The 24,556-nt window shown below is 49.0% G+C and overlaps 1 protein-coding gene across 5 annotated transcripts in view; it reads left to right on the forward strand.

Moving 5' to 3' along the window:
- The window catches only part of CHST15 (carbohydrate sulfotransferase 15), an 81,452-nt gene that overhangs the window by 11,535 nt on the left and 45,361 nt on the right, over positions 1-24,556 (forward strand). For 2 of the 5 annotated variants that reach the window (XM_084772692.1, XM_084772691.1), the window contains exon 2: positions 15,859-16,096. The exons of the other annotated variants lie outside the window; for them this stretch is intronic. The gene's annotated coding sequence lies outside the window, so the exon portion shown is untranslated. The remainder of the gene's footprint in view (positions 1-15,858; positions 16,097-24,556) is intronic. 5 annotated transcript variants of the gene reach the window in all.

Below are 24,556 nucleotides of genomic sequence, written 5' to 3' on the forward strand. Positions count from 1 at the left end.
TTATGGGGAAGACAGGGAAACAGGCTGGCTAGGCTGCGGGGACACCAGGAGCTGGCCCTTCCTGTAGTGGCTTCCTTCTCACTGCAGTGTGAAGGGCAAATAAAGGGGAGCTGGGAGGACCCTAGGAAGGTACTTTCGGGGGCCTCTTGCCTCCCCCATCTCTGATTTCCACCTCTGACTCCTTTTGAAGCTGGAACAGAGGGCCTCCATTTTCCTCACTTCCCAGCCAACCCGTGCACCTCTTGGAAGGAGGCTGCCTTCTTCTCCTTCCCTCTCAACACCGGTGGCTTAGGTCGAGAACTCCCCGAGGCAGCAGGGTGCGTCTTTCCTTGTTCATCTCTGTCTCTCAAAGGGTGTGGAGTTCTAGGAATGTCTGCTACCCTGCTTGGGAGCCTTTCCTCAATAGCAACCCTGGGATGCTGAGCCCCAGGTGGAAGAGGAAATGACTGGGAGGCAGCCCAAGGGCAGAGGAGCTCAATACTACCCATTTTCCTTTGACCTGTCTTAGGTGACCTACCTCACCCTAAGGACATGTTATAGGGCTTGGGAGTGAGGACCCTAGAAAGGGACAGCTTGTGCATTCTAGGTGTTGAATTAAGGAAGCACACTATTCTTACCAGTGTTTGTATTTGGCTCTGTCCACTGTGGTGCGGCTCTCATTATTTATCATAGTTTTAAACACAGATAACACGTTCCTGGAAGACCTCAGGCCAGTCATGGAAGGGTGCTATGTTGGCAGTGAGGACATAGCTGCTCCCAGGGCGTGCTGAAGTTGCCTAAGAAAGTTATCAGGAAGACAGGATGGGGCATGAAAGGGTACCCATCATTGAGAATTGTATCCGCCTGGCGTTTGCATCAACCGAACTCCGAGAAGCTATGTGATGCCCACTTGGTAGCAGTTGTAGTGAGGTGCCTGGGAGCAAGCTACGTGCAGCCAGAGAAGGAAGCTAGTGCTTTGGAACCCCTCTTCAGAATTATCTGTGAAACCAAAGCGGGAGAAACATTTGCTCCCTGGCCAACAAACGGGGAGTCCTCGAATCCTTTGCCCTATGTATGATTTGGCTCAGAATATAAAAAACGTTGCGTTAAAAAGCAGGTGAAGCCTCCTTGCTGTCTGGGCAGTAGAAGATGAATTTGTTTTCAGCAGTTGCAAACAAATCAATGGAGAAGCCGCAGGGCTGTGCGCTCTGCCTCCATCAGGGTTTTGGCTTACAAGAGGAAGCTCTGTCTATTCACAGGGTTTCCCCTTCACGTGGCCGAGGACCTGGCTGCCTCCCAGATTCATATATGCAAAGCATCGCTGTCATCTGGCCGGTTTTGAAAGTCATACTACAGGCCTTTAAAAGAAAAAAAAACTTCATTCAACATTTGCTTTTAAAAGCAGCTTTTTTTTTTTTGTGATATTACATGCTGCGTTAGTTCCTTTTCTCCTGGCCGTGACAAAAATACCAGGCAAAAGTAACTTAAGAAGGAAGGGTTTATTTCAGCACACAGTTGGAGGGTACGGTTCACCGTGGTGGGGAAGGCATGCTGACAGGAACATGAGGCCGCTGGTCATGTATCCACAGTCAGGAAGCAGACCGAGATGAGTGTTGGGGCTCCGTTTGCTTCTCCTTTTGATTCGGTCGGGGATCCCAGCTTGTGGGATGGTTCCACCCACATTCAGGGTGGGTCTTGTCCTCCCTTTCTAGTTAGAACTTTCAGGAAAGCCCCCTCATAGACGTACCACACGTGTGCTCCCGTGGTGATTCTAAACCTAGTCAAGTTGACATGCTATGTAGATTACCCGTGTGAAGTATATATAATTTAATGTTTTGTAATGTATTTGCATTACATTACCACAGCCAGTGTTATGGCGTTTCATCCACTGAGCAAGGAAGCCTTCTGCTTGCCACCACCGCGATCCACCCCCACCCCTGATCCCTGAAAGCCACAGATCAACTTTTGGTCTCTGTCAATATAGTTTCTCAGCTCTGGACTTCTCCATAGTCAGACTCATGAAGAATGTGGTGTTCTGTGGATGGCTTCTTTCACTCTGCGCTATGCATGTTGTAGCATATGAAGTCTGCTTTCCTGATGGCCACATAATATTCTGTGGCGTGGGCTGATGATGGGCGGTTCTGTTTACTCAAGCGTCCCTTGGTCGTCATTTCCATTGTCTCCATGCTGTGGCTCTCGTGAGCATCAGTACTGGAAACTTCCATGTCCAGGCTCTTCATGTGAATGTGTTTCCATTTCTAGGATTATACTTTGTCGCTTTGTTTTAAGATATTTTGCTTTCTTCTAACAACAAGGTTTATTTGTTTTCCTTCCCCTGGCCCCAGTCTTACTTTATACATGGGATCTTGACCTTGTTGTGATGCTGCAAGGGATTATTGATGAATCAGAATTGTTAGCCAGAAAGGACCTGCGCTGAACATAGTTCAGATCCTCTTTATAGATGGGGAAACTGAGGCCCCAGAGAGCCAGGAACGAATCTAGGTTTCTGAGTCACAGTTCGGCTACTCTCTATGTTCTTCCAACTTCTTTGTAAAACCCGAGGCTACCTTCTTGAGCAGCCTGGGGAGTAGGTAAGGGCGGGTGGACAGATTGTGACCGCCCTGCCCCAGCCCACTCCTAACCGAGCGGAGGCCTGGGAGAATCTCATCCTCACCAGATGCCAACAAGGGCTGCAAGTCCTGGCGCCAGTGGCTTTCTAGTTCTTCTTCCCTGCAGCAACGAGAGGCTGCTGCTGATCTGGGGGAGTAATTAAATTAGGAACCAATTCAGAGAATGAGATTTTATCTGATCTGGCCAAGTCCATAAACAAGGGGCTGTGACTGTGACTCCAGGAGGCATTAGGAAGTTGTGTTTTAAAGAATTGTGCTGGGCCAAAGCACGTGAAAAACTCCACTGGGGCCAAGCTGGAGGCCTCTCTGGCTGGGCTTGGCAATGGACAGGAGTATGCAGTCCTGGGGGTCTGGCTGTGTCCCCAGGCCAGCCTGTCAGTGGCTTTCTTTCCAAGTCTCTCTTGAGCTCCATTGCGGTGGATATGCATGCTTTGGGGCTGGGACGGTCTCTCTAGTTAGGAGAGTTTCTCTGCCTAGTTCTCACGAAGTGGATCTGGAGGAGACTGGGGAGCTCCGACCTGGCCCTTTGCCACCCAGGCCAGCAAACAAGACAGCCACATGGCCAAAGCTGACCTCGGGGAACCAGAAAAGCCAAATGCCTGCTCTGCCCACTTGTAGGTGAGACACACAGAGGACAGAGAGGAAACCCCAGAGGCGCCCCTCAGTTTTGCAGAACTTTCCAGTGCTCTGGGGGTGGGGGTGGGGCGGTGAGAGACAGTAGAAAGAGAAGCCTGGATTCAGTGAAGTGGCTGTGCCGACAGAGTCCACCATGGTGGGGAAATGAAAGATTATGGACCAGGTCAGAGAGACCAGGACCCCACTGCCCAACAAGGAGCCACGTGGCTCCTTCCTATTCTGAAGTCAGTTCAGACCTACAAACCTTGGCATCTCTGTTGGAGATGTACTAGAGAGATGCTGGAGAAGATGCAGGCTGGGAAGTGAAATGACCTAAGGGAGAATGAGAAGCTCCCATCAGTCCCTAAGGCAGGGGAGCTGAAGGGTTCTGCTTTCTGTCTAAAGGAAAGCTTGGTGGCAGTGGGAGAATAAGGTGGGTACTGATGACATTGTGCTGGACTAGGAGGTAGATAGAGCAGCCCAACACCAGGAGACAAGCCCCAAGGGTCCAGTGAAGGTCACCCTTCACTGGAAGAAGATGAAAGAAAGATGAGTTGAAATGAACCAGCATAGCGCTCTATCATGCTGTTGTTTTTAACACCCCAACTAATAGACCTTCATAATACACATTTTTTTTTTCAAGACAGGGTTTCTTTGTGTTGCCTTGCCCATCCTGGACTCTCTTTGTAGGCCAGGCTGGTCTCGAACTCACAGAGATCTACCCACCTCCCTCTGCCTCCCTGAGTGCTGGGATTACAGTTGTGAGCCACCCCTCCCAGCTCATAATATACTTTAAGGAAGTAAAATTAGAAGGAAAGTTAGGGACCCTAAATCAAGGATACTGCATAAGAAACCCTATAGGGCTTTGAAAGACACACGGGCATCCTTTGGTTTCCCATTAGTTTGATTGCATTTGATTGTGGGAGGCATCTATGTGTGCATGAGGGCACGGGTGCATGTGCGCATGCATATATATATGTAGAGCCTTGTGGGTCCAGCTCTTCAGCTAGGAAGCTCTCTTTAGAACTTGGCACTGATTGCAATCATTCTCTGGGGGGCAATTCTTGTTCTTTCACACTGAAGATGAGGGAGAGAGATAATCAAACAGTGATTGTGGCAATGATCCTCAGTGTCTGTTGTGACTTCCTCTGTGACTGTTGTCATGTCTCATGCCCAGCCGTGTTAGATGCGACTCACTTTCCCTTGCTTTGCGGAGTGTGTGTGTGTGTGTGTGTGTGTGTGTGTGTGTGTGTGTATGTGTGTGTGTATGTGTGTGTGTGTGTGTGTGTGTGTGTGTGTGTGTGTGTGTGTGTGTAGTTTAGATCTGTTTCCCTTCTCTTTGTGAATGGCCCTACCCTCACTTCCCACAGCAACCAGGCCAGAGTCTTAGGTGTCATTTATGACAGTGAGCTGACAGACAGCCACATAGTTGCCTTTGCTTTTATTTCTGCCACTCAGTCCCTTTAAAACAGGAAATGAATCTTATTCATATTGGAAGGAGAGGATTGGACAGTTGGGTGGGTGGGCGGACCGGCTGATGGATGGGAAGAAGGCAGGCAGGAATAGGTGGAAGCGTCTTGGGGAACTGAGGACTTTGGCCCACACTGCTAAGATGGCTACAGCCTTTCCCAGCGTTCTGTCCCCACACTGCTCACTGCCTTGGTAGCTGCGGAGACCTGCTGAGAAGAATGGCTTGATTTGCCCTTCTGCCCTTCATAAAAACATTTAGTCTGATCCCAAACTATCACGAGCACCCATCTGAGCCTTGCTTGCCAAGCAGCCTCTTCGAGGTTCAGAAGTCAGAGAGAGAAAGAGAGACGGCGAATATGGTGGCAGCCCTGTCTCCCTTGCAGTGGTTGGCTCGTGAACAGGGAGCTAGAGGGGGAAGCCGTAATGGACAGCTGGAACTGCACTCTTAAAAACAACACTGAAATCAGCACAGAGTCTGAAGGTGAGCGCATGGGCTGTTCACTTGAGTTCAGTGATAATTTCAAGCAGCCCTGGGCTCAGGGTCAGGAGCTAGGCACAGTAAACGTGCACAACACTGGTCCAGTTTCATCATGGCCAACACTTTCTTGCCCTGCCATTCTTCCACAGATCTTGACGTGTACTTCTTCTTTCCCGTTGCTGTTTCCAGACGTTTCTCTTGAGGGTCCTGCCAGGGCTGCTATTCCCTCTGCTTCCTAGGTAGTAGACCCCAGGCTGCCTCCCCACCTCATGCCCTGCCGTCACCTACAGGGGACTGAATCTCCAGCAGACAATACCATGGTTCCCTGGGTCCTCTGTCAGGACACTCTAGCCCTTGCCCACAGCTGGGCTGCTACAGACACATGTAGTTGATCAGCACTGATGACATGTTAACCTCAGCCTTCTGGAAGGTCCTCAGAAGATTATTCCTATGTCCTTTCTGTCCTGTCCCATCTCCCCCCCCCCCCCCCCCCCGCTGCTCTCTCCCTTCCACCGTTCTCCCCCTCCTCGCTCTCCCCCTCCTCCACCCTCCCTGGTTCTCCTCGGATGTCCTTCTGTAACTACCACGCTAGAAACTTTTGCCAGTAAGTGTTTATCATGCAGCAGTACACAGAGCTGCATCTTAGTGCTTATGATTAACTTTTTAAGTTTTGGATAAAAATATAAACTTCCCTGTATTTTAGTAATTGGAGAAAAAAGAAAATAGTTTTTCCTTTCTTTTCTTTTCTTTTCTTTTCTTTTCTCTTGAGTAGCTTGATTTAGAATCATTCCAGATGTTTGCCCACCACCCCTCTTTTCCAAGCCTAAGCCCAACTGTCTGGAAGCTGTCTTGAGGCTGAAAACCTGCCAAGGGCCCCCTTAATCTTTCCCCACTTCTAACACTGCCTCATAATTTTAACTTTTTATTTTGAAATAATTTCAGACACGCAGGAAGTTGCAGTGTTCCTATGTACCCTTCGCCCAGCTTCCTACCATGATGGCATCATCTGTGACCCTAGGACCCCATAAAAGCCAGGAAATTGAGGCTGGCCCAATCTCATTAACCAAGCTGCAGGCTGCGTTCTGCGCCTTCTGATGTTATTAAACCCAGGGATCCACAGCACTTTGGAAGCATTTTAGAACTTCACGGATTTCAGCCCTGTCGTTTATCTTTTAGATGATTTTTGGATCCTTTCCAATTGGCAGTCAATGACATTAGTTTCCATCAGGTTAATAAATCCTGGAAGAGCCACTTTAGTGCTTTTCACGAATTCTGGAGCCCACATGGTGCTCTATGGGTTCTTATCCCCGAAGAGTGGACCTAAAGGACCCTCTCATCTGGGTGTGAGAAATTCCTGGAGACAAGGGATGGTTCAGCTCAGCTGAGTGTAACAAAATACAGGGCAGAGAACCGGGAATCTTGAGATCAGGTCACAGTGACCAGCATGCATGGGGTACCAATTTATGAGCTACTTTCATCTTCCGCTCTCGACAGCCTTTGAGGAGACAGGCTTAACACCCCAGCGCTCCCATTTCACAGTTCACATTTCTGCAACTCTGTGGTACAATTGGGACTTGAACCTAGGCAGTCTGAATCACAGACTGTTAGGTAGGGCTTGGCCCTTCAATCAGGTCTGGCCTGGTTCTCACTGACTGTGCCCTGACCACTTTGAGAGTCTGTTGCCTGTTATCATCTCTTAGTTTAATCACGGTTGGGTTTCTTGGTGAAATGGTTCTATTGGTAGAGCTGAGAGGCTCTCGAAGAAGCAAGAAAATCCCCATCCTGCCCTTTGGAGGTACTTTAAGGTGAGGAGATTTCTGTTGTCTTATTCAGTGTGATAGGAGCCTTAATTCCCATTGAGTTATGTTTTTGATGTTTTTTTTTTTTAATTTTTTGGTTTTTCCAGACAGAGTTTTTCTGTGTAGCCTTGGCTGTCTTGGACTTTCTTTGTAGACCAGGCTGGCCTCGAACTCACAGCAATCCACCTGCCTCTGCCTCCCAAGTTCTGGGATTAAAGGCTTGCACCACCATGCCTGGCTGTTTTTTGATGTGTTTTAAATAGGCAACCTACAAACTGATTTAAAGATGTGAACTCCTGAGTGGCAGGCCAGCCCAGCACCCCCATGTACTTAGCTCAGGACTCAAATGATGTGTGTGTGTGTGTGTGTGTGTGTGTGTGTGTGTATGTGTGTCTCCCTGTCATCGGTACTATTAATGGTGACATGCCATTAGAATGGAATGTGGGAACTTTATCTGCATACACCTAATTGGTTTTTTCCTTCTCTACCAAGGAAGGTTAAAATGAAGCCTGTTTATAAATGGTGTTTAAGCTGCACAGGCTTGGGGGACAAGCTGTAAAAACCAACAGTGCAGAGCACTGGGTGAAAGGCTTAATTTTCTCTTCTGGTTGGGGACCAAACACATCACTCCACAGAGGTAAAGATTTTCCCATTTATAGAGCCTGTGAGGGATAAGGCTCGGCTCATAAATTTCCTCCATGGCCTCTCCTCAGAGTCTGTGAGATGGCCTGACTCCGGGGACCGGTGTCTAACCACATTAGTGCGATAAATTAAAGGGCCCAGTGCTGGCTAAATTGTCAGGCAGAGCTGCATGGGAGCTGGTCCTGAGATTGGAGTGGTGATAAACAGGCTTCTGCTAGCTCTTCCTAGGAGAGGGACCACCCTGGTCCTTATTCCCAAGCACTCCTAGAAAGGTCCCAGTGATGATCCCAAATCTGAGGAACAATGTAATTTTCAGAATGATTGTTCATCAGCTGTAATGCATAGGAAGGAAGTTCTGAGCATGTTTTTTCTCTCTGTTAGATCTTCATTGTCGTTTTTTTTTGGGGGGGGGGAACAATGTCTTATATATTATAGGCTGTTCTTAAACTACATATATAGCCAAGGATGAACTTGAATTTCTGATCCTCCTATCTTTACCCACAAGTATTTGGATTGCACATGTGTGCCACCACACTTGTGGTGGAGGGTTGGCCCCAAGGCTTTGTGTACTCTGGGCAAGCATTCTTAACCAGCCATCTTAGCAACTTTTCTATTGTGATAAAACACATGACTGAAGCAACTTGTGAACGAAAGCGTTTAATTTGGTGTGTATGCTTTCAGAGGGTCAGAGTCCATGATGGTGGAGTGAGGCATAGTGGCATGAACAGCTGAGAGTTCACATCCTGATATGCAAGTATGAGGTAGAGAAAACAACACGCTGGGAACATTGCTAGCCTTTTAAAACCTCAAAGCCTGACCCCAGTGATACACCTCCTCCAAGGCCGTATCTCCCAATCCTTCTTAAAACAGTTCCACCTACTGGGGGGCCAAGTATTCAAACATATAAGTGTATGAGGCCCATTCTCATCCCAAATGGAGCGAAACCCCCAGCTTTCATTATTAAACTCTTTATGAATCTCTCGACTGGCAATATAATTTACAGGCTCCGATGCTACATAGTCATATGAGCCCCGTATCAAAAAGCTAAGAACTTCAAAATGGGACCAGCAGAGCATTCGATCAAGTATGCAGAAGGATTTGAGCATGGGCTGGCTTTATGAATGTGATCTGTGTGACCGTTGGCTTTTTGTCCATGCCGATGGCTCTGATACTGAACCTAGAAGAGCCTGATGTCGGGCACCTTGGGAGAATTAAGCTTGCAAGCTTGCAGATGGCGGAAGTGTGCTGTGTTCCCTGTAGAGCTCTCTGAGGAGACTGGCAGGGTGCCTTTCTGGGGGCACGGGGTGCCTGCCTGGGAATGTTTGAGGTACTGAAGCGACACAGCGTGATTTTCCTAATCAGAGCTGGCGTTTCATGTGGCGCTCAGATTCCCATGCATCAAGGCTCTGTAGTAATTAGCCCCGGAGTAACTCGGAGTGAGCATGGACGGGGATCTAGATGTCTAATGAAGCCTAATGTCACCACAGCTCCGCCTTGGGAGGACAGAAAAAAAAATCCCTCTCTGGCTTTTTGCCTCAATGTCTCAATCCCAAAACGGGGAAGTCCGTCTTCTCCTCATCCCTCTTGGCTTTTCACCTCTGATATTTTCTCCTTGGGCTTTGGCCTTTGTGGCCTAGTGGAATGTCCTTGGAGAGAGCCCAGGATTTCAAAGGCCACCACGGGTCACCCTAGTCACTGTGAAGAGTGCCAACCTGCAAAGCCTCCCCTCCCCCCACCCCGGGGGTTGGGGGGGGGTGGGCTCTCCCGGGGAGGACAGAGTGTTTTGAAGAGGAAAGGAGCTAATCTCTTCCCTGGAGCAAGTGGCTGCAGAGCTTGGAAGGAAATGATCCATCTTTCATCTAGGCTTTGCTCTTTCCTAGGCTAGTCCAGGCATGCTTGGTGTCTTATTCTTAGAAGCTAAGAGAAGTGAGGGATCAGTGTCAAGGGCTGTCTGCCACAGAGGGACACTCCCAGCCTGGGACAGCTCAGACTTGAAATGAACTGGAATCTTGAACGAGGATTAAAGTCACCTAAGCATTGGTCAGGGGAGCCGAGGGTCTCAGACTTACACGGAGACGGCTTCCCACACCATGCTGCCTCAGAGTTGGGTCCTCAGGTGGTGATGCCTAATGGCCTCGGTGGCCACCACTTTTTGCCCTTGGTTGGTACCGAGGCCGCTGGACTTGTCAATCTCCAGCCAGCCAGGACTCTGCTCTCACCCTGCATTGTCACGATTTGGTCAATCTGAATGGGACTGTGACACTTAAAGGAAAATGACTGTCTTTTATGCCATCTGGCTATGGGGGGCAAAGTGTGGCAGGTCTCCAGGTGTTCTGGGGTGCAGCGAGGGGGCATCAGCTATCCGTGCTTGTCTGGAATTGGATCCGTATGGACCGTGTCTTAAGATCTCTTCCCTGACTTGTGTGCCCCTGTCTGCCAGTGGCCACTGGGTGGAGCAAGGCTTGTAGCCTCCTGGCTGACTCCACTAGAGAGAAGCCATTTAAGACCTTGGCACCCGTAGGTCATTAGCTGTTGTCGGCTGCATGCGGGGTCATAAAATAAGGACTAAGTGCTTATGAATGCTGCTAACCATTTAAAAATGTATAGACGGCGGAAGCTTGGTTTGGCACCTCTGGAAGGAAATGGCATTGGTCTGATGGAAGGAAAACTCACCTTTATGGTGGAAGTGCAAGGACTAGGGTGTTAGAAAAGGGCACATAGGGTCTTTACTGGTAGAAACTTAACTCTACCCATTCAACGTGATGAAGTATTTTTAATTTTTTTTTTTTTTTTTTTGAGACAAGGCCTCATGTAGCCCAGGTTGGCCTTGAACTCATGATTCTGCCTTTCCTGAGTTCTGGTATTATAGGTATGAGCTTATGGACTGTTTTAAATTGGACAACGTACATAAAAATATCTGCCATGAACGCAGAGCCTGAGGGACATTCGCAGCCGGCAGCAGTATGAACAGCAACCTAGAGGCCCCTGGCCCTGCCATATAGGTCACTAACCACCTCCCCATCCTGCTCACGGGAAACTGCTGTCCTCACTTCCACAATCTTGATCTTTATTGCTTGGATCTTGGACTTCATGGCAGTGGAATCACGCAGTGTATTTCCCTTTATATTTGATCTCTTTTTCTTCAGCACTACATTATGAAATTCTTCCCTAATAATTGCTTGTTCAGTTTTGTAGTGGGTTGTGTTCATCTAGTCCACGGTGGGTTGCCACTGTGAGATGGATGAACAGTTTGGAGCATTATAAGCAGAACTCGGACTGATCCAGCTGGTGGATTTTGGGGAGCCTGGGGTGGGAGTGAGGTGCCTCTGATGGGCATGTGCGCAGGGGTAAATGGCTGGCCAGGGATAAGCTTACCTCAAGGGATTCTGCCAGCCTTTTGAGTGATCAAGTCAGGCCCACCTGTAGTGTGGGACTTCTGCAAAATAAAATAAGAGGCTGGAAGAAGGGAATGCGAGAGAGAGAGAGAGAGAGAGAGAGAGAAAGAGAGAGAGAGAAAGAGAGAGAGAGAGAGAGAGAGAGAGAGAGAGAGAGAGAGAGAGAGAGAGAGAGAGGACTCCCTCTGTGTTCTGCCCGAGCTCCCCAAAAGATAAGATTCTGAGGGGTGACCACTGGATTGATGGACCAGGGAGAGAATCTTTATGGTTGGTGACCTGAAAGATTCCCCTGTCCCAGTGGGGGTCTGCACCCCACACTCACACTTCATGGAAAAGTAGACTGTCTAAATTTGGGCTGTGGGCATTGGTCAGTCTCTGACCTGAGGAGGGCCCAGGACCAGGATTTCAATCTTGATGTTCTGGGGTAGGAGTGTAGATTGGAGAAAGTCTCAGGGCTAATCTTTGAGATAGAAGTGGTTGATTTAGAAGCTAGCCCAGGTTCTGCTGAAACTATGGCACCAGCCAACGACAATATGTGCAGGAAACTTCAGACGCCGAACCAGATCTAACCAACAGGACAGGACAGTCTCCACAGTTGAGTGGAGAGTGGAAAGTGGAGACTGACTTTCATAATAACTCTGGTGCCCCATATTTGACCACGTCCCCTTGATGGGGAGGCCTGGTGGCACTCAGAGGAAGGATAGCAGGCTACCAAGAAGAGACTTGATACCCTATGAGCATACACAGGGAGAGGAGGTTCCCCCCCCCCCCGCCCAGTCACAGTCATAGGGGAGGGGAGTAGGGGCTAAGCGGGAGGGAGGGAGGAATGGGAGGATACAAGGGATGGGATAATAATTGAGATGTAATATGAATGAATTAATACAAAATGATATTAAAAAATTTAACCATCAAAAAACATTGAAGCTAGCCCAGAGTTCTTCCCCCTGAGAGGAGAACCTGGGGCTGCTGGATACAGCAGTGGCTCTTCAGGAAACTGGAGAGGAGAATAGCTGAAGCTATTGCACCCAGGCTGTTGCCTACCTGCATGACCCTAGCCACACAGGTTCATCCGCTGCGACAAGCATCGCAACAGAGTTTTGTAGCAGCTCTGGGAAGTGACCTCCCAATGCCTTGTGGTGGGCAGGCCTGCGAGGGGGGAATGACTTTGCCTTCCAGGGCTCACAGCCCCAGCAGTGCCAACTGTTCTGTGACACTGGATGTGTGCTGTCTGTCCATCTGCATCGTCTACCTGCATGATCCACCCTGGTGACACCATGTGGCCAGCAGGCACTTGTAATGTGACCGGTAAAATCAAGGAAATGAGATTTAAAAATTTTTTAAAAAATTTTTTTACGTTTCTTTGTAACTTCTCCTAATTTCACTTAATTTAAATTTAAAAGCAGATTCTTAACTCCAGTGCTGGAAGATTTTTTTAAAATCTCTTTTAAAGAGTATTTGATGCAGCCTGGGCACATAACTCCTATAAAATTATATTATGAAATAAGTACAGCTCAGTTAACTCTCAGGTCAGATGGGAATTTAGCACCCAAAATGGGACATGCTAAAACTGAGAATTCTTCATTAACAACTTCTATATGAAGATATATGGCCTTGGTGACATCTTGAAAATGTTGGGTTGAACAGCGCATGAAAATGAGCTTTTCTCGGCTGGGGCTCACACTCAGGTCCTGCCTTGCTGGAATTCCAGCAGGGATTTAGAAAGGGCATGGGAGCCCTCTGTTTCTCCTTGTCTCTATCACCTGGGAGCAGTGTTTGGGAATGACTACTCCTGACGACCCCTGGTTGCTCATGTGGACTCTTGGCTTGGCTGTGGCAGCTCTGTCCTTTGTGTTGCTTGTCCAAATAGGGGGGAAATTCTGGCAAAGTTGGGTCTTGTCCTTCCTGCCACTTTTCCCCAAGCATCTTCCTACCTCAGCTGAGGAGCCCCAGCCCACCCCCAAAGCTGAGTGTTTACTTTGTAATTTTTAGTGCAAAAAAAGGGTCATTGTATGTGGTCCTGTGTTACTCAGGACACTGTTTTACAAGTACATATGTATGTTGTGCATATTCGCCCGTCCCACTACTTTCTCGTCTCACCTCTCCCCTCCGTTAGTCCCTCTTGTTGCCTTAGACAGTTTCAAGTCTACGTTCACGCCACATAACATTTAACTTATGTGTATAAAAGCATAGGTAGCAAGTGAGAGACAACATACAATATTTGTCATCTCGAGATGAGCTTTGCCCACTTCATTGGCTTCTTTTTCTTTCCAGTGTTTCTCCCGACCCTCCTGGAGCATGTCACCATTTTCATGTGCTGTGGGGAAGCCGCCATGGCCAATTGCCCAGAGTACTACATACAGTTAAAGGGAGCAATGGCTGGACCTCTAATTCCAGGAGCACTCATCTTGGGTGATTCTTCACTAATTTGTCAATCCTGATTGCTCAGTTTCTCAGGCTGAAGTCAGGTATCAGGTTGTGTGATAGAAAACCTGTGTAGATTGGGGTCTGCTCTGGCAAGGGCAAGCTGGCCGTGAGCAGACGCACTGGTCTCAGGCTGGCCTGTGTGCAGGTGTTCCTCAAAGGGAGTTTGTAAAGGAGTGTGAGTCCAGCTTGCTCAGCTGTGCCCGCCTCTCAATTTCAAGCCATTGACATATATTTCTACTACCTGACAATGTGAGCTTGAGTCTCCAGTCCACTTGAGCCTCCTCCAGGCCACAGACTTGTGCACCACTCTTCTTTCTTGGCTATATTTTTCCTACAGCATCACTCTTTCATGCTCAGTGACTTCACGGTGCTCACAGTGCAGGCCAGGGTCACCCTGATGTGCACAAGGCCAAACCTGCAGGATTCAGTTGAGCCTGAACTGTCTGTTGGGGGTCTCCGATAGGACATTGGATCATGGGATTTACAACTTGCGTAGTGGGGGCAAAGCACAGGCTAATGGTCCCCTTGAGATGGTCCCAAGGTGCGACTGGGAGTTGATATAGAGCCCAGGAGTGTCTGAGCTTCTGCATGGTAAAGAGGCTGGCGCTGGACTTGCTAAGTCCTGTCCCACTGTGCCTGTGGCAGCAAGTTCAGGGACACATGCCCAGGCAGGTGTGCTCTGACACTTTCTGGCTTGGATCATCTTGATATACTTTCTTTGTGTGCTCAGGACCCAAAAAACCCAGAACATTCTTAAAAAAAAAAACCCCAAACCTTGTTTTTTATCATTTGAATTTGTGTTTTATTAAAAAGCAAATGTGCTAGTAGCACATGTCTTTAATCACACCACTTAGGAGGCAGAAGCAGGTAGATGTCTGTGAGTTTGAGGCTAGCCTGGTCTAGGACAGTTTAGGCTACATACAGGGAAACCTTGTCTTGACCCCCCCCCAAAAAAAACCCACCACCAACCAACCAACCAACCAACCAAACGTGATAGAGCCCTTCACAAGAAAATTTCTTATTTTATTTTATTTCAATTTTTGTTTTTTAGAGACAGAGTTTCTCTGTTTTAGCCCTGGCTGTCCTGGCACTCACTGTGTAGATGAGGCTGGCCTTGAACTCACAGAGATCCACTTGCTTTTGCCTCCTTGAGTGTGGGGGTTACAGATATGTGCCACCGTGCCTGCTTAGGGCTCCTTTTTTAAATGTAACATTTTTCTCCATTTTTTTTTCTTATTTGAGAGCAGGGACAGCTGATGTAGAGAAGACATTTAAAAGCTCGTGGCTTCATCTCTTGCTGGTTTAGTGTGAAGGGTCAGCTGTTAGCTGATGGGAGAAGTAGTTCATTGCTGAATCATTTCAAGGAGCCTGGTTCAAGCATGACCTGCACGACATAGACCAGACCCTGGCCACAGCCCACACATCACTAAGCACAAGCTACAAAAAAGGAGATATGGACAGTGATGGGACTGATGGTCATAGTAGTCTGGCAGTTAGTTGTAGGGCTCTGGGCCCTTTCCATGGATTTTTGCAGATTTTTATCGCTTGAAGTCCAGCCTTGACCTGGTTCTCAGGCCTGATAAGCGGACTAGTCATCAAGAACTTTGGGAAAATAAATTAGAAGCTGCAGCTAGTGTCTTGCCCCTCCCAAACAGCGTCGGGTTTTCAAAGTCCGCATCTAAGTGCAGGAAGTAAGAAGAGGCAACAGCGTGGTTACTCAGTCACTTAATGTCAAACTCTCAGCACCTTTGCCTCAGTTAGCAAAGTAATGGAAGCAACAGATGAGTATACGGGCGACTCCACAAGCAGTTCCCAAAATATCTGGCTCAACTTCTCACCTTCTGAGGAGTTGGGTGCCTGTAGGAAATGGCAGAGCACTGACTCCTATGGAGTGGTTTATGTGTTGAGCCCCAGGAGCAGGGGAATGGTAACCAGGACATAGGTCCTCATCACTAAGCCCGTTTAGGTTCTTCAACTTAAATTGGAGATGAATGGGCTGGGAAGATGGCTTACTGAATAAGACCACTTACTGTAAAAGCAAGAAGACTAGAGTTCAAATCCACCACAGCCACGTAAGAGCCAAGCATGTCTGCCTTATAAACCCAGCATTGAAAGGCGGGCCCAGGAGCTAACTGGCTAGCCAGGCTCATGAACAGCAGTGAGCTTTGGATTCAACAAGAAACCCTGTCTTAAACAATAGAGTGGTGTTCAGTAGAGGATGACCCTCAAGTGTCCTCCTTGGGTCTCTGTATGTACATACTCCCACAAATTTGCATATAGTACACAGTACACAGTACACACACACACACACACACACACACACACACACACACACACACACACACACAGTGGCCGTGGTGCCCACTTGGGTTGCACGTCTTAAGACCCAGGAGAGAGGCCTGACTTTCTTTGCTTTCCTTGCTTAGCACTGATGACCAAGCAAATCGGGACTGAATAAGTCTGAAATCTGCCAGTGATTTCAATAAAGGATGTGAGAGAAAACGACAGGCCAGGAACCATCGTCCATAGAGAGGAGTATGCCAGCACCTCATGCTACGCCTGGAAGTGATTCCTCATCTTTTGTGATCCCCAGTGATGACTCAAAGGAGGCTTGAAATAAGCTGACTGTGACAGTCCTGGCACCTCAGTAGTGTTCTTTGACATGTGAGTTTTGGGGGCCTGTCCACTTATGCTCTGAGAAGTTCATCCAGTTCCTTTGGGATCTGTAGGTAACCCTCTCCTGCTTTGGGGGCCAAGCCCCTTCAGGGGGGCTCAGAGCCTAAAGAGATGGGCGGCAATGGGACAAAAGAAGAGGCTGAGCCAGTGGCAGACCCTGCACAGTCCTGCTGACACCAAAAAGCCTGTTGTCTTGGAAGGCTGTGGTAGGGTCCAGCTTTGGTTGGTGAGGGGGCAGGGCGGGGCACTGGGAGACAGCAGGCTCTTGGTCTGGGGGTGGGGATTCCCCTTTCATGAAAGAAATGTTTCCAGCTCTTTTATAAATTGTGAAATGAATGTTTTGGGGTCAGTATTTGAGTTCCGCTCAGGATCATTTTTTTTTTCTTCACTTCTCAAGTGTTTGGATGTGAAAACTCTAGAAAATATGGTTAACCAAACTGGTGAAGTCATCAGTTGATGGTATTGCTTCACGCGAGAGTGAAAATAATCCTAGTTTAAGAACATTGAGAAGACCCCTTGGATTGCTTTGTGACAGTTTCATGGTCGGGGGTGGGGGTAGGACAATAAAGACTTAGGAGAGCTCATATCCTGGTGGTAAGGTAGAGGCAGCTGTAGAATCGAGTCCCAGCCCTGCTTGGCTACTCCTAAGGCTGAGCCACTGGTTCCTGTCTCTCTGGTCTACACCTCCAACCCCTCCCCATGCTGAAGGAGAGACCTGGCCTCAGCATTCTCTGGGAGGGTGTCTACTGAACTGCAGGGTGTCTAGCCCTGCATAAAACCCAGCAGGTGTCTCCAACTCAGTTATCCCTTATGCAGCTGAGGGAGCCACAGCAAGGGAGAGATGGGAGACGCAAGGTAATTTTAGTTCTCTCTGAATACTGGATGTGTTTGAAACCCTTCCAAATCTCCTTTGTGCGGAAGGAATGAAATGTCTGCAGGGAGGAGGGACTTCCCTTCCTTTCCCCGTTCCCCAATCCCTTACACACACTTCCTTTGTCCTGAGCTCAGTACCTGGGTTTTTATGGCACGTGGTGAAGAAGACAGTGTGGTCCGAATACATTCAGAAATCTGCCTGACAGTGGTGTAAGAACTGACAGTGGTGCAAAACGAAAGAAAATGGAGAAAAACAGAACTTCTTCTGCACACAGATCAGAATCTGTAATTTACCAAGACGTATCATCTTGTTGTTTTCTGAGGTGTGAAAGCTAATTTAGAAAGGGTAGAGAGACACATTAGGGTTGGCAGGAGTGAAAAGTCCTGGGGCCCGCCCAGTCCCCTTGACTCTGCCCCTGCAGAGTACGCATGGACACTGGAAATCCTGGAGCCAATGGAGCTGGGACCTGCCTCCAACACATCCCCACATTAGTGACCACATCTACTGGCGAGATACCAAGAAACACCTTTCCAATGACAGACGCTAGTCCCAGAGAGGCAAAGTTTTAAATTCCATCATATATATATCTGTACCAGGAGGTTTTTACTTATAGCTGTATGGGGTTTTGATATGTGCTGCTTATTTCCCATGTTCTTTCCTGGCTTCCTTCCTTTGGGACACGTTTGCAAAAGTGAACAGAACCCCTCCCACCAACGCTGAGCTCATCATCCAGCAGTTGGGGCAGGCGCTGTCAGACGCCCACAAAGATGCCCAGTGGAAGAGGCTTGAGGGACAAGAGCAGGGTCTGATGGGTAAGGGATTCAGGGCATTGATTCAGGGCAGCCATTGTGGGCATTAGGAAAACGGTACTGGCTAGAGACTGATGCATAGAGGCAGATAGGACCAAAAAAAAATGGCCAAGATGGACAGGTGGATTTTTGTTTCTCCTTTAATTCTCCCTGCAATACAGCAATGGAGCAGTGGGTAGCTGTGGGCACCAGCCTAGAGATGGAGAAAGGACTGCAGGGAGCTATTTCCCCAGGGCCACATAGTTGGTGCTGCTGCCGCCTGACCTTGGGTGTCCACCCATCTGTAAGAGCCACATATCCCAGACCTCCTGCTCTGCTCAGCCCAAATCAAGCCCGTCTGGTCCTCATGTCAGCCGCTCGGCCTCTGCTGCGCTTTTGCAAGCATGGGTTTGTATCATGTAGCCACTTGACAGGCATCGTTACTGCTGCTGTGAACTGACCTAAGGACTGAGAACTGTTGGGTCAGATGTTAATTTTCTGAGAGAGACCAGAGCAGCATTTGATAGGAAGTCAGCTGCAAGGCTTTGGTTTTTGTTCTTGTTTTTGATTCTTGCTTTTAAGCTCAGGAGGAAGTCTGACTACTTGGAGTGTAAGCCCTGACTTCCCGGCACTGGTAGAGGGGTCTCCCAGGTCTCTGCGTGAACTTTGCACTCTTCTGCAGTTAATTCTGAGGTTACAGATTTCTCATATCACACATCACTTGCTTTGTGGGAGTCTGTGCCTGAGCCAAGATGCACTGGTTTTTTTTTTTTTGAACAAGTGCTTAAAAACATTAAAAAAAAAAAACTTGTTTACACAGGGCTGAGGGCACAGCAGCTCTTGGGGCCAGCGGGCTGGCTTCCCCTTTGAGAGAGGCTTTGTCGCAGCCTCTCAATGTTCTCATCTGGCCTCACATAGCTGTGAGTGGCAGCTCCCTTCAGGGCTGATGGTGTCCTTGACGCACTGGCACAGCCAGCCAGTGTGTCTTGGTGTGTCATAGCAGCACCTGGCAGACACTGGGATTCTTGGAGAACACACCCTTGCCAAAATGTTCATTGAAGCTCGCCTCCCCAGCTTCAACTACAGAGACTTGGGGAGAAATTAATGGAAAAACAAAACAAAACAAAAATGAACAACAATAACCAAAAAAACCCCCACGGTCTACTAGGGACTTTTAAATTGTTTGACTAATACAGAATCACGATGTGGGGTACCCCTTCTGAGATACGCAGCATATCGGTGTTATACGCAGCGTATCAGTGTTAAGTGTCCTGGGTGATATGTCTATAAATAAATGCTTAGTTGACCTACTTTACAGAAGTTGGGACTCTAGATTCCAGGTTTCAGCCAAGGTTAAGGAAACTGGGTCTGTTGGAGTCTAAAAAGTGGGGTGTCTCCTTGAGGTTCTTTCTGGCCATAGGCAGCCCTTGCTGCCAGTGTTCCGGGGGTTTCCATGTGGGCTTTGATGTACTGTGGGATGAGGGGACGCTCTGTATGAGCTGGTTCGCACCCTGATCGCCTGCTGCCTTAAGAATTCTGACATCATTCATGGTTGCCTGGGGCTTCAGACACCAGACCAGAGTTTTCCTATTGCTGTCTGAGACCTGGGGGGAGGAGAAAGCGATGACAGGAGTGGGGAGGTGGTTATGGTAGAGTTTTTCAAGCTCTTGGGGAAACATTTTGCATAGACGATCCCATGAATCCTCTCGCATTTTCTGCTGCGGTTTCCCTATGTTGAAGGGGAGCAAACAAGCCCAGAGTTCTAATGCATTTGGCTTGAGGACACACGGCCGGGAAGAGGCGGCTTCAGTCCAGATGTGGGCCTTGGTTTTGGAGTCTCAGTTTTTGCCTTCTTCCGCATTTCTCTTTCCACCGGAGTGTACCTGTCTGTCTCATGGCCAGTGCAGTCACGTGGAGCCTCATCCAAGGGCATCTCTCTTTGAGGCTCTTTAGACATAGGTGAAGCCTCTCATAAGACAGTGTCTTCAAAGCCATACTGTCCCATTTGCTCTCGGAGCTCTGCTTTTGACCTGTGCATGTTTATACAGATCTGTACCCAGTCTGGGGAATTCTGTGGTCTGCCCTTCGGTTTTCCATCATTGTGACAGAGAAGGCCAAGAGACAGGGTCCTTCCTGGCACGGCTCTCAAGTGCATCCTTCTCAGTCAAGTGGGAATTTGATTGATGGTGGATGATGACGATAACAATGACAATCACAAGAAGGACAACGGTTGAGCATCATGCTGAGGCTAGTAGGGGAATGCTATCAATGCAAAGATACTTGAGAAACGAAGGCTCAACGTGAAGCCTTGAGGTAACTCCTCCCTTTGCACCCAGCCCTTTAGCTTGGTCACCTCTAGCCTCATCTCCAGGATGAGGACAGCAAGGAGTGTGTGTGCATGTGTGCAAGAAGGGAAACTGAGGCCAGCGGTGTGGTTTACCAGACCTTGTTCCAGCCTGTTTCTCTTTGCCCCCTCCTTTGTTACTTAGCGTTTCTTCTTTCTTTATTGGCATTGTAGTGGCAAAAGGGATACTTTATCTATCTAAGTGAACTTTGTAGCCAGATGGAGCTGTCCAAGTGGGAGGCAAAGTGCCCCAAGCTCCACCCACAGTCACTCTGGAAACTGATTGATGTGGCATGTACTTTACCATGCTCAATGAAAGAGGGCCAGCTAGGCCTTCTGCTGTGTCTAGCTCTGCCTCCTGCTGTGCAGTGATTTAGAACAGGGCCTGCCCAGGGCCTCTGTTTCCCTACCCTCTGTACTACAGAGCAGCCACACTCACCTGTAGTACTGTGAACGGTCAGGAGAGATGAGGATTTTGGTGTGTCCACAGGACGTGCCAGTGCCTACCCAGCTCCCCTCTATGTTACTTTAAAGGTGAAAGGCAGCATAGCCTGTCATTTCGCTATGTACTTTGCTACAGCTTGATTTTAAAGTGTTAGTAAGTTTAAAAATTTCTAAACATGGAATCTTGCACTTGTCATGCAGGTCCCTGTATCCCTGGGCGCACCCCCTCACATTCTAGAAGTCTCCGTGGCCACACTGGGGCAGGGGCTGGTTTGCTTGGGGATGGGTAGTGCATGCTACATCCAGCTTCGCCTTGTAAAACTGCCCGGAGGACACCGTCAGATAAGCTGCACACGCTTTCCATCAGAGGAACGAAATTCTGCTGAAGTATTTCAGAAGGTTCTGCCCACTCAGGGGTTAAACCAGATTCTTATTTTGCTTATCTTTGAAAATAAAACAATATTTAAAAGTATTCAGATCAGGGAGGCCATCTGGCGGGGAGCACGCAGCTGCTTCCCTTCCATTGTGCCGCCTCTAATTTATCCATGCTAGGGCCTCCGCTGCGCACACGCGAGATCATTATTCGCATTCTGTTCTCTGTGTGCGAGTTCTGTTCTATGAGAGGCCTGAAAAGGCATCTGGGCTGGCCATCTCCGGCTACTCAGGACCTTCCTTCCTCTCCCCAGCCTCTGTCACAGAGCAAAGGAAGGGGTCTAGGGATGCAAAGGTGGACAGAGTCACCTTGTCCCTTTGGGTCTCTCTCATTCCCATATGTTCTCCCCCACCCCCACCCCCACACTGTTGCTCTCCTTCACACACACCCTCTCTCTTTCACACACATACAAACACGTACACACACATACCCTCTTTCACAAGCTCGCTCCTTCCCTCCCTCCCTCCCTCCCTCCCTTCTTCTCCCCCCCCCCCCCCCCCCGCTGTATTGGAGGGTGACTACAATGCCACTGCCTAACTACCTTGTACTCCAGCCACATGAGAGCCAATATGTCTGAAAGTGTATCTCTTTCCCCTGGGTAGTTTAGGTTTGGTGCTGTCCATGCAGGGACCCTCTCAAGCACGCAAGAAGAGGAGCAGCTGGTTCTCAAACACCTGAGCTCCTGAGACTATTGGGCCCATTCGGCAGCACGAACCCTTCCACGTTGACTTGGAGAAGAAGAGGATGAGGGTGTCAGTGGAGAAGGGAGTTGTCTCCAGTCACATGGGTATCTTAATGTGTCTAGTGCCTGGTGTGGATGCTGGGGTCTTTAGATATCCAACACCCTCTCCTAGTCCGTGCTCTCTCCTGTCTCCATAAGTCACACCAAGCAGGAAGTATATGACATTAAATTGACTGTTGAGTCACTTGTATAGTAGGGACAGTGGTTATACTGTCCTCAATGTTATCAGGATATTTAAACCCAGTCACTCACATTAACCCCTAGGCAGTGTTCACTGGTGTCACTCTTGTTACCAAACCGCAAGAACCTTGTTTTGGAGCATTCCTAGGAACTCAATAGAGCATACTGGAGTTTTCTTCTGTCACTAACGTGGGGAGGTATATCTATATATCGAGTACCCACCCAGTGTGAGGCCCGTGCTCTTCAGGGCTGATCAACGCTGGCCCTGTGCTTGTATGTCACTCACTGACTAGCCTGGCTGCCTTGCTTGAATGGTCTCCAATCCAGGCTGGCCAGTCAGGTGATGGCCTACAAGGCCGCTCTGCCAGCCTCTGTTGGAGCCAGCTTTATTGAGCGTCCAGGTCAAAGGTCACAGGCTTCACGGCCAAACAGATCCGTGGCTGTCCAGTCACTGTCTGTATGGTTCCACTCAGCTACAGCCTCTATAGAGACCAAGCTTCCTGCTTTGCTTCAGGAGACTGCCCGCCATAATAGCTCCAAGGACCGTAGCCACTGGCTAGCTGTGTGACTCTGGGCGTGTGGTTAACCCTTCTGTGCCTCGGTTTTCCACGTGTCCTTTCAGGCTCTGCATACTGACCTTGGGGAGCTACTTAATGGTTGTATGTGGCCTTCCACAGATGGCTGACACTATACCAGTATTCGTTTCTTTCTTTTACTGTTTCTGGGGTCATTGGAAACCCTGAGTCTACGTGCTCCCCTGGGAGGTCTGTGCAAAGGCCAGAGTCACCATGGCCCCCAGGGCTATTTTGGTGGGCTGGCTCTGAGTCAGAGCCCGAAGCTTTGGGTTCTGTAGGTTGCACCTGGTGGAGTGACACGCACAGTGACCAGACGGGCTTGAGTGGAAGATCCAGTGACCTGGTAATTTGAATTACCACTGGAAATAATGAACCGAGTACTCTAAACTAGTTCCCCTACAGAGACCCTGGGCTGAGAGGAAGAAAACTATCTGTTGTGTCACACAGACCTTTGGAGTCTTCTGTGCACATGGAAATCACTGGGTGACAACGGCAGTGCGAACATGTTTGAAGCCTCTTGCCCGCTCTGCATTTTGTGGAGCAAACCCGAGCTATGCCATATGACTGCTGACAAGATTGGCATCTGGCTGGGTTTGGCTGGGTCAGAGCTGGAGCAGATGGACAGAACCACCCACCCACCTGTCCCCGCTGTCAGAGACCATGGCTTTAGGCGTCGCCACTGTTGTTAGGGTGTCTCTAGTCCCTAAGCCAAGGTGTCTCATTTACAGATTGCCTGGCACCTGGGGGGGACTCTGGGGCCCGTTCCTGCAATGGGGCCGAACAGTTCTAGGCTGGCAAGGTAACCGTGCTTCCGGAGTCTCTGGAGTCTTTGCTCCGGAATTAGGTGATGCTCCCGAGCTCTGGGCTGTGTGGTCCTTAATTCTTAGCCCTAGCATATGCAGGCTTGAGCGTGGTGCAAGTGACTGATACCTTGTGATGCACAGATGGTGCTGGAGGAGGAGGGGAACGGTTATTGGGAGAAACCCCATGGTGAAACTTTAAGACTAACTGCCTGGCTTCTCTGGCATCTGATAAAGCAAGGCTGTGCCAGGCTTTAACATTTGTTGAAAGCTGGAGGCTGAGCAGCCGCAAAAGGCAGAAAGAAGTGATGGTGGTAGGTTTTTGTCAAAGAGAAATTGATTTCAGATCCTATGTCTGAAAGTGTTAAAACTGAAAGAGGGGGTCCCCAGGTCATGGCTTCCACATGGTAAAGCTAAGGGCCAGAGAGAGGCCAGGGCTCATATCAGGGTAACCAGCCAGTGTGTTTGAACCTGGTGGTTTCAGAGATATGAGGAGTTCTGTGCAGGACTCTCCCTACCCACAGTTCCCTGCAATGTTGGCAGGTTTCAAAACACAGCCCTTCAAGGAAGCTCCTACTTGGTGCTGGTGCTCAGCTACAACATGGCCAGCCTCATGGAGCCCAGACTGTTATCTGTGCCTGCAGGAGTGAGAAGGGTCTTGTACTTGCCTGTTCTGAAAGGTCATTTCTGTGTCTCTATGGTCTCAGGTGTGCCAAGGCACCCAGCCCTGCCTCTTCCTCTTTCTTTAGCCAGCACCTGGCACAGGCTTTTTCTTTTTCTTTCTTTCTTTCTTTTTTTCCTTTCTTTCTTTCTTTCTTTCTTCCTTTCTTTCACTCCTTCTCTGTGAAGGACACGTGCCACCAGACCAGACCAGCCTGTGTCCCCCAGCCCTTCTCGTCCTGGGTGTGAACTTGTAGTGCATCCTGCAAGCAGGAATTGGGATGCTGCAAGACTCAGGGCCCCCGCCAGCAAGGCATTCAGAGAAGGAGCCTTTAAAGTGACCCAGCTCATCTCCTCCTCTTTGGCTGTGCCTTCTTCCTCTCTCTGTGCAGAGACCCTGTGAGATGGAAGCTGACATTTAGTCGGAGTCTTGAAGGGGCCAGGAAAGGAAGGAACTGTGGCTTGGATGAAGTGCTGGACCACTTGAGCCTAAGTCAGCTGGCAGCTGAAGCCATGATGCCCCGCTGTGGATGTGCAGATAGTGAAGATGGGGTGCCAGGCCCTTGGGTTTCTTACCCCATCTATCTCTTAGGAGCTACGAGTTCTTG

The sequence above is a fragment of the Acomys minous genome (assembly GCF_964271855.1).
Source record: "Acomys minous genome assembly, chromosome: 2".
NCBI classification, from domain to species: domain Eukaryota; kingdom Metazoa; phylum Chordata; class Mammalia; order Rodentia; family Muridae; genus Acomys; species Acomys minous.